The following is a 10,767-nucleotide window of genomic DNA, read 5'->3' as shown; positions in this document are numbered from 1 at the left end:
AGGGTACACACCCGCCATGTGTGTTTGCCAATCTGTCCTCCCCCAGCCCATGACCTCAAGTATCCAGGTCCCTCCTGGTGCTGCTCAAACCTTGTTTGGAAGGGGAGGGAACCATTGACCTGGCTGTGTCCCAAGAATCCTGCAACAGACCAGCACAGGTATGTGCTGGGCTTGGGGCTTCAGCTGCCCTGGTCTCTGTGTTGGTCCAAGGGACCTTATTGTCCTGAAGCACTCTCCTTACCATCTGATTTTTCAATGTGCTCTACAACTTTTGGTCTTCAATCTTCATATATGCTGGTTGTTCACTCTGTTCCTCAGAAGATCGGCTAGGTATTTCACTGGTGTGCAGGGGGAAATGGACTCTGCTCCCACCTATCTTGTTGCCATTTTTCTTCTCTGCTTTCTTAATTTTTTAAATTTTATTTTTCAATTACAGTTGAAATTCAATATTATTTTACATTAGTTTTAGGTGTACAGCATAGTGATTAGATAATCATATAATTTCTATAGTGATCCCGCCAATATTCTCTAGTACCCACCTGACACATTACTTAGTTATTACAATATTATTAACTACATACTCTATGCTGTACTTTACATCCCTACGACTATTTTGTAACTACCAAGCAGTACTCCTTTATTCTTTCACCTTTTTCACAGCCCTCCCAATATCCCTCCCATCTGGTACCCATCAGTCCATTCTCTTTATCGGTGTGCCTGTTTCTGTTTTGTTTGTTCATTAATTTTGCTCATTAGATTCTACATATAAGTAAAATCATATGGTATTTGTCTTTCTCTGTATGACTTATTTCATGTAGCATAATACCCTCTAGTCACATTCATGTTGTCGCACATGGGAAGATTTCATTCTTTTTTTGAATGGCTGAGTAATATTTCATTGTATATTGTATCTACACTTTTAAAATTAAGTTAATTTAATTTTCTTTTTAAGTATATTTTATTGATTATTCTTTTTAAATTTTATTTAGTTATTTTTCAAGTACAGTTTTTTGTCTATTTTTCCCATCCCAGCCTCCCCCGCCCCTTGCTCCCCACCTCCCTCCCTTTTCCACCCCCCTTAGTTCTCTTCCCTGTGTCCTTCCTATTTGTTCCTCCAAATCCCTCCCCCTTTTTCCCCTTAACTTCCCTTCCTTCTCCCCTCTGGTCACTATCCCCTTGTTCTCTATTTCAGTGTCTTTGTTTTATATTTTATTTTTTTTCTGCTTGCTTGTTTGTTTTGTTGTTTAGCTTCCTGTTAAAGGTGAGATCATATGGTATTTGTCTTTCAGCACCTGGCCTATTTCACTCAGCATAATGCTTTCCAGTTCCATCCATGTTGTTACAAAGGTTGTAGCTCCTTCTTTCTCTCTGCTGCATAGAATTCCATTGTGTATATGTACCACAATTTTTGGATCCATTCATTTACTGATGGGCACTTAGGTTGCTTCCAACTCTTGGCTATTGTAAATTGTGCTGCTATGAACATTGTGGTGCATAGGTTCTTTGATATTGATGTTTTAGGATTCTTAGGATATAATCCCAGCAGTGGAATTGCTGGGTCAAAAGGCAGGTCGATTTTTATTTTTCTGAGAAAATTCCATACTGTTTTCCATAATGGTTGTACCAGTCTGCAATTGCACCAACAGTGAACTAAGGACCCCTTTTCCCCACAACCTCTCCAACATTTGTTGTTTGTTGCTTTGTTTATGACAGCCATCCTCACTGGTGTAAAGTGGTATCTCATTGTGGTTTTAATTTGCATCTCTCTGACAGCTAACGATATTGAGCATCTCTTCATGTGTCTCTGAATGTTCTGTATGTCCTCCTTGGAGAAGTGTTTATTCAAGTCTTTTTCCCATTTTTTAATTGGGTTGGGTGTCTTCTTAGAGTGGAGTTGTGTAAGTTCTTTGTATATTTTGGAGATTAAACCTTTGTCTGAGGTATCATTGGCAAATATGTTTTCCCATACAGTTGGTTGTCTTGCTAATTTAATACTGTTTTCTTTAGCCATGCAGAAGCTTTTTATTTTGATGAGATCCCATTTGTTTATTCTTTCCTTTACATTCCTTACTCTAGGGGACATATCAGTAAAGAAGTTGCTGCGTGAAATATCTGAGATTTTCTTGCCAATGTTCTTTTCTAGGACTTTAATGGTGTCACGACTTACATTTAAGTCTTTTATCCACCTTGAATTTATTTTGGTGTATGGTGTAAGTCTGTGCTCAAGTTTCATTTTTTTGCATGTAGCTGTCCAGTTCTCCCAACACCATTTGTTGAAGAGGCTATCTTTACTCCATTTTATGTTACTGCCCCCTTTGTCGAATATTAATTGACTGTAGAGAGTTGGGTTGATTTCTTGGCTCTCTGTTCTGTTCCATTGGTCTATGTGCCTGTTTTTTATGCCAGTACCAGGCTGCTTTGATTACAGTGGCTTTGTAATTCAGTTTGATATCAGGTATTGTGATCCCTCCTACTTTGTTCTTCTTTCTCAAAAGAGCACCTGCTATTCGGGCTCGTTTATGGTTCCATATACATTTTCGAAGTGTTTGTTCTATGTCTGTGAAATATGCCATTGGTACTTTAATAGGTATTGCATTGAATCTGTATAATGCTTTGGGTAGTATGGACATTTTGATGATGTTAATTCTTCCAATCCATGAACAAGGTATATGTTTCCATTTGTTTGTGTCTTCCCCGATTTCTTTCTTCAGGGCTGTGTAGTTTTCTGCATACAGGTTTTTTACCTCCTTAGTTAGGTTTATTCCCAGATATTTTATTTTTCTTTTTGCTATATAGAATGGGATTTTTCCCTTGATTCCTGCTTCTGCTGATTCACTGTTGATATACAAAAATGCCTTTGATTTCTGGATATTGACTTTGTAACCAACTGTTTTGCCAAACTCATTAATTAGTTTGAGGAGTTTTTGGGTAGAGTCTATAGGATTTTCCATGTACACTATCATGTCATCTGCAAATAGTGACAGTTTTGCTTCCTCCTTTCCTATTTGGATGCCTTTTATTTCCTTTTCTTGCCTGATCGCTGTGGCTAAAACTTCCAATACTATATTGAATAGAAGTGGTGAAAGTGGACAACCTTGTCTTGTTCCTGATCTTAGTGGAAAAGCTTTTAGTTTTTTCCCATTGAGTATGATATTGGCTGTAGGTCTCTCATATATGGCCTTTATTATTTTGAGAAATGCTCCCTGTATTCCCACTTTGCTGAGTGTTTTTATCATAAATGGGTGTTGTACCTTATCGAAAGCTTTTTCCGCATCTATTGATAGGATCATGTGATTTTTGTATTTGCTTTTGTTTATGTGATGTATTACATTTACTGATTTGCGAATATTGAACCACCCTTGCATCCCTGGGATGAATCCCACTTGATCATGGTGTATGATCTTTTTGATATATTGTTGGATGCGATTTGCCAATATTTTGTTGAGGATTTTAGATCTATGTTCATCAGCGATATTGGCCTGAAGTTTTCTTTCATTGTTGTGTCTCTATCTGGTTTTGGAATTAAGATGATGCTGGCTTCATAAAAAGAATTTGGGAGTTTTCCATCCTTCTGGATTTTTTGAAATACTCTGTGGAGAATAGGGGTTAGCTCTTCCTTAAATGCTTTGTGAAATTCTCCTGTGAAACCATCTGGTCTGGGGCTTTTGTGTGATGGAAGTTTTTTGATTACTGCTTCAATTTCTTTTGCTGTTATTGGTGTATTTAGATTTTCTGCTTCTTTTTCACTGAGTTTTGGAAGATTGTATATTTCTAGAAATGTGTCCATTTCTTCTAGGTTTTCAATGGGGAATTTCTTGGCATACAGTTCTTCATAGTAATTTCTTACAATCCCTTCTATTTCTGTGGTATCAGTTGTAATCTCTCCTCTTTCATTTCTGATTGTGTTTATTTGTGTCCTCTCTCTTCTTTTCTTGATGAGCCTACTTAAAGGCTTGTCTATTTTGTTTATCTTCTCAAAGAACCAACTCCTGGATTCATTGATCCTTAAAATTGTGCTTTTAGTTTCTATGCCATTTAATTCTGCTCTAATCTTGGTTATTTCCTTCCTTCTGCTTGCTCTGGGCTGTCTTTGTTGTTGTTCCTCGAGTTCCAGCAGGTGTAGGGTTAGGTTGTTTGTTTGAAATGTTTCTATCCTCTTTAGGTAGGCCTGTAGTGCTATAAACTTCCCTCTCAGGACTGCCTTCGCTGTGTCCCATAACTTTTGGATTGTTGTGAGATCATTTTCATTTGTTTCCAGAAACTTTTTGATTTCTTCCCTGCCGCAGTCCGCTGCGGCAAGGGTGGTCGTGAGGCTGAGCGAGGGACTGAAATAAAGGAGAGGACCAAATGCTCTGCTGGCATAAGGCAAGTTTATTGCGCAGTCTTCTGGCTTATATACAATCTTGGATACAAAGGAGAACAAAGGAGAAGCCTTCTGGCACGTAGCTTACTTCCTTGACCTACAAAGTTTATCTCTTCCCTTAGAGTCCGGACGTTCTCAAGCTAACATACTTTCTTGGTACATGATGCACAGGCCAAAGATATGAGTTGCTGGGAGAAGCGGCTAGTTTCTCAAGGGGTCAGAGAACTGTTACAACCCAGGACAGCCCCGAGGCCGGAAACCAGGCCCAGTCACCACACCCGCAGTGCTAGACCCTATCCTCGACCCCTCACAGGCCTCTTGGGCTCCAACACTTCCCTAATTTCATTCTTGACCCATTTGTTGTTTAATAGCATACCATTCAGTCTTCATGTTTTTGGGTGCTTTGGGTTTTTTTTGGGGGGGGGGTTCAGTTTCTAATTTCAGTCCCTTGTGGTCAGAGAAGATGCTTGGTATGATTTCAATTTTCTTGAGTTTTTTGAGACTCGTTTTGTGTCCTATCATGTGGTCTATCTTTGAAAATGTTCCATGTGCATTTGAAAAGAATGTGTATTTAGCTTCTTTGGGATGAAGGGCTCTATATATATCAGTTAAGTCCATTTCATCTAGGGTGTTGTTTAATGCCACAATATCTTTGTTGATAATTTGTTTGGAAGATCTGTCCATTTTTGATAGTGGCGTGTTCAAATCCCCTACTATAATTGTGTTGCTGTCAATATCTTTCTTGAAGTCCTCTAAGATTTTCTTGATATATTTGGGTGCATATATGTTTGGTGCATATATGTTTACAATGTTAATGTCTTCTTGGTGGATTCTTCCCTTGAGTATAATGAAGTGACCTTCTGGGTCTCTCTTTATAGCCTTTTTTTTTAAGTCTATTTTGTCTGATATGAGAATTGCTACCCCAGCTTTTTTTTCTCGTCCGTTTGCTTGGAAAACTTGTTTCCAGCCTTTCAGTTTTAGTCTGTGATGGTCTTTTGTCCTGAGGTGGGTCTCTTGTAGGCAGCATATGTGTGGATCATGCTTTCTTATCCATTGAGCTACTCTGTGTCTTGATTGGAGAGTTTAATCCATTTACGTTTAAGGTTATTATTGATAGGTACTTATTCATTGCCATTTTTGTACCTGTGTTCCTCTCTGTCTCCCTCTTATCCTTCCTTCCCTTAAAGCAGTCCTTTTAGTATTTCTTGTAGAGCTGGTTTGGTGGAGGCATATTCTTTTAGACTTCTTTTGTCTTGGAAACTCTTTATTTGGCCATCTATCTTGATTGAGAGCCTTGCTGGGTAAAGTAGCCTTGGTTGTAGGCCTCTGGTTCTCATTACTTGAAATATTTCTTGCCATTCTCTTCTTGCTTGAAGTGTTTCCATTGAGAAGTCAGTAGCTAACCTTATTGGGGCTCCCTTGTATGTTATTTCTTTTTTTCTCCCTTGCTACCTTTAAGATTCTCTCTTTGTCTTGGAATTTTGCCATTTTGATGATGATGTGTCTTGCAGTGGGCCTCCTTGGGTTCCTCTTGGTTGGGACTCTCTGTGATTCCTGGATTTGTGAGACTTTTTCTCATCAAATTAGGGAAATTTTCTCTCATTACTCATTCAAATACGTTTTCTATCCCTTGTTCTTCTTCTTCTCCTTCTGGTATTCCTATTATTCGGATATTATTATGTTTCATATTGTCTTGCATTTCTCTTAATCCCTCTTCATTCTTTCTGAGCCTCTTTTCATTTTCTTGCTCTTTCTGTGAGATGCTTTCTACCTTGTCCTCCAACTCACTAATCCTATCCTCCGCTTCATCTATCCTACTTTGGAAACTTTCTACTGTGTTATTCAATTCGGAATTGTATTCTTCATTTCCTCTTGTCTCTTGCTGATAGTTTCCATTTCCTTTTTGATGTTGCTGTAGTTTGCAGAGACATCATTACAGTTCCCCTGTAGTTGCTAGTAGTTCACTGTGAGCTCTTTGAACTTCGTAATAACCAGTGCTTTGAATTCACTATCTGATAGTTGATCAGCCTCTATTTCATCTAACATTCTTTCTGAAGTTTCTGCTTTTTCTTTCATTTGGGGATTGTTTGTTTGTCTTCCCATTGTTTGAGACTCTTCTTGTTAGTCTCTGCTTCTAAAATTGATCTGTTCTGAAACCCTGGTTTTATGGTGTAAACTTCTGTGGTATGGTCCTTGTGCAGACTCCTTGAAGTTTGTTGATGTTCTTCGTCTCCACCTACACTCATGCTGGTCCTCGTGCTGGTCCCTGCGTGGTCACCTACCACTGCTGAATGTCCCGGCTCTAATAGCCGCCTCCTCAAGCACCCAGACCCGTTACTATGGCAGCGGCACAGAGGCTGGGAATGTCCCGGCTCCCGTATCTGGCTCTCTCTGCCGCCCAGGGCTGTCACAGGGGTTTGGAGTGTCCCGGTTTCCGTACCTGACTCCCCGGTGTCCAGTCCCATTGCTATGGCAGTGGCACAGGATCTGAGAACTTCCCGGCTCCGGCTCCATAGCTGGCTCCTCAGGGCCCAGGCCTGTCTCTATGGCAGCGTGACAGGGGCCTTTGGTGTCCCAGGTTTTGCAACTGACCCTTCCGTTGCCCAGGCCGGTAGCTATGGCATCGGTGCAAGGGCTGAGAATGTCCCCGCTCCGGTTCCTGACTCCTCTGTCTCCCAGGACTGTCACAGGGGCTTGGAGTGTTCAGCTTCTGTACCTGACTCCCCGGCTCCCAGGCCTGTTGCTCTGGGGGCAGCACAGGGGCCGCGTGAGACCCAGCTCCAGTAGCTGACTCTGCTGCCATCTGGTGTTTCAGCATTGGTCACAATCTCTGGTCTTTTAATTTCATAAATGCTGGGTAACTGATGGTTTATTGTGCTGTTTCTCTATAGATCTGCCAGGATTTTCACCCATGAGTACAGGAGCTAGTATCAGCTCCATCTTACTCAGTCGCCATCTTCCCAGCATCCTCTTATTGATTATTCTATTAAAGTTTTTCATTTTTTTCCTCCTCTTTATCCCCCCTCCCCCCTAAACCCCCAAGGTGCAGAATTCCCTCTGCCCTTAATTCATGTCCATGGGTTGTTCATATAAGTTATTTGGCTTCTCTGTTTCCTGTACTATTCTTAACCTCTTCCTGTCTATTTTATGCCAAGCAATTATTCTTCTTATTCCCTGTCGTCCCCCATTTCCCCTCCTCCTCTCCACTGAAAACCCTCCACGTGTTCTCTGTTTCTCTGGTTCTGTTCCTGTTCTAGTTTGCTTTGTTGGTTTTTTTGTCGATAGTTGTGAGTTGTCATTTTACTGTACATAGTTTTTTATCTATTTCTTAGATAATTCCCTTTAACAATTTCATATAATAAGGGCTTGGTGATGATAAGCTCCTTTAACTTGACCTTATCTGAGAAGCACTTTATCTGCCCTTCCATTCAACTGATAGCTTTGCTGGATAGAGTAATGTTAGATGTAGGTCCTTGCCTTTCATGACTTCAAATGCCTCTTTCCAGTCCCTTCATGCCTGTAAGATTTCTTTTGATAAATCGGCTTATAGTCTTATGGGCACTTTTTTGTAGGTAACTCTCTCTTTTCCTCTTGCTACTTTTAAGATTCTCTCTTCATCTTTAATCTTGGGTAACTTAATGATGATGTGCCTTGGTGTGTTCCTCCTTGGGTCCAATTTCTTTGGGACTTTCTTGGCTTCCTGGACCTCCTAGAAGTCTATTTCCTGCACTAGATTGAAGAAGTTTTTTTTCATTATTCATTTAAATAAATTTTCAACTTCTTGCTCTTGTTCTTTCTCTTTCTGGCACCCCTATGATTCTGATGTTGGAGTGCTTATAGTTGTCTGAGAGGTTTTTAAACCTCTCCTCAGTTTTTTAAATTCTTGTTTCTTCATTCTGTTCCGGTTGGATGTTTATTTTTTCCTTTTGTTCCAAATCGTTGATTTGAGTCCTGGTTTCCTTACCTTCATTGTTGGTTCTGTGCATATTTTGCTTTATTTCTGTTTGGTTTGCCTTTATTTCTTCTTTTCTTTGCAACAGAGCTCAATCAGTTTTGTGAGCATCCTGATTTCCAGTGTTTTGAACTCTGCATCAGATAGATTGGCTATCTCCTTGCTGCTTAGCTCTTTTTCTGGAGTTTTGATTTGTTCTTTCATTTGGGCCATATTTCTTTGTCTTAAGCACATCTGTTATTTTGTAAGGGTGCAAGAACTTAGGCATTCACCAGGGTGAGGCAACTCTATTTGCTGCATTGTGGTGCTGTCCTTGGGGAGGGGTCAGAGAGGAAACAATGCTGCTTGCTTGGCTATTGGTGGGCTCTAGCCCCACTTTCCAATGAACTCTGTTGTGTAAGACTTGGAGTTTCTCCAAGTCTCTGTGGCAACTCCCTACAGTAGTTTACAGCTAGTGTTGAGTCTTTGGTTTCCTGTTCAACCAGCCCTGCCTTGCTGTTCATCCTCTCCACCTGGCTCCACCCCTCTTATCAGTCTGGTGAATATTTCTTTAACTCCTTGGTTGTCAGAGTTCCATTCGGTTTGATTTTCTGTCACTTCTGGTTTGTTTATTATTTTAGATTGGTTGTTATCCTTCCTTTGGTTGTGCAAAGAGGTGAAGTGTTTCTACTTACACTTCCATGTTGGCCAGAAATTTAAATTCTACTTTTCATTTTGAGACAACTGTAGATTCATTTGTGACTGTAAAAAGTAATTCAGAAGAATTTCTGTGTATACTTTATCCAGTTTTCCCCAATGGTATCATTTTGTGAAAACTTGGTATAATATCACTCCCTGAATACTAACATTGATATGGTCAAGATGCGAAGCACTTCCATTACCACAAGGATCTTTTCCGTTGCATCTTCATCTTCTTCTTTCTTTTTCTTCTCTGACCCCTGACAACCACTGATGTGTTCTTTATTTCTATATTTTTGTTATGTCAAGAAAGTCAAATAAATGGAATCATAGAATATACAACCTTTGTGAATTGGCTTGAATAACATTTAATTCTCACAACTTGGCAAGGTAAGCATCATGATCCACATTTTTACAGAAGTGTAAGTTGAGACCAGGGCAACAAAGTAACATACAGAGGCAGGATTCACACTGGGTCATCCTAACCTCTAAAGCAGGCTCTAACTGTAATATTTATTTGCAGGTATGGTTGGGGCTGATGGCCTTTGATTCTCCACATGTCAGGGAGAGCTCCCCAACGTAGCTGGAAGTCTTGGCCCTGGAATGTTGGAGGTCTCAGTCCCAACCTTTCTCACCCCCCTGCCTGAATTCTTAAGGGCAGGTAGAAGGGGCCCCTCATCCCGAGATCCCTGTTATGGTGAGTGAGACCAGGAGAGATGCATTCTGGGGACAGAAATGGAGCTCCAAGCTTGTCTGGAAGGGCTGGCAGTGGGACTAAGCTCTGCTCTACTGCCCAACTGCATAACAGGATGGTTTCACACCTCAGATGAGGTAGAGGAAATTCCTGCACTGAAGTCCTCCCACCATCCCTTAATGCTGTCTAGGCCTCACAGACCAAGATTGGGTCAGTTCTGAAGCAATGTCACTTGAAGAGCTAGTCAAGCCTGGGTTTGCACAGATTGCTAGAATGAGCATCTTCCCAGGTGTACACCCTCCCATCAGTCAGCCACAAGCCCTTCCAGCTCTTACCTGGGTCCTGCTCCCAAATTAATCTGAGCTGGTGGCTGTCAGGGGTCATGAAGCCAGTATACACAGCTCCCACATCACCATTGACAAGGGCCTTGTCTCCCTGTGGAGGTCTCAGCCCCTGATCCCTGGGGAGGAAAATCTGGCTCTTTCTGCATCCAGTGGAAGTGCCAGATAGACCAGTGGGAGGTGGTTATCCCAGACTTTCAGCCTTGGGGTTCATTGTCAGGGCTGGGGCTTATTCATGAGTTTATGAGTGGGGGACAGAGGAGACCAGCTGTATACTAGGGTTGGAGTCAGAAGTGCTACCTAAGCGTCTGGGCATCAGGAGTTTGCTAGAGGGCAGAACCAGGATCAGAATCAGGGAGGGAGTTATAACAAGGACAATTTTATTCCATGAAATAAATAATTTTACAGTAACTAAAAGTATTCAATAGTAGATCAGGTTTCTTTGCAAGATAGCAAGGTCCCCATCAGTAAAAGCATTCATTCATTCATTCAACACACGTTAATCATCTGCCTTGGGAAGACATTATACCATTGTGCCTCTCAGCTCTACAGTCCTGCAGATGTGGGGTCACTACCAGCTCTGTCACATATGACTCCATGGTCTCTAGCATGTTCTCTGTGCCTCAGTTGCAAAATAGAAATGTTAACAGTTTCTTATCTATCTTGGTGTAAAAATTGTAAGTAAAGACACTCAGTCCCATGCCTAGCACCAGTTAAACAGAAGGAATGTGCATGTATT

Source organism: Artibeus jamaicensis, unplaced genomic scaffold (assembly GCF_021234435.1).
Source record: "Artibeus jamaicensis isolate MK-2021 breed Jamaican fruit bat unplaced genomic scaffold, CSHL_Jam_final contig_196, whole genome shotgun sequence".
In the NCBI taxonomy this organism is placed as follows: domain Eukaryota; kingdom Metazoa; phylum Chordata; class Mammalia; order Chiroptera; family Phyllostomidae; genus Artibeus; species Artibeus jamaicensis.
Note: the sequence above shows the minus strand (reverse complement) of the source record.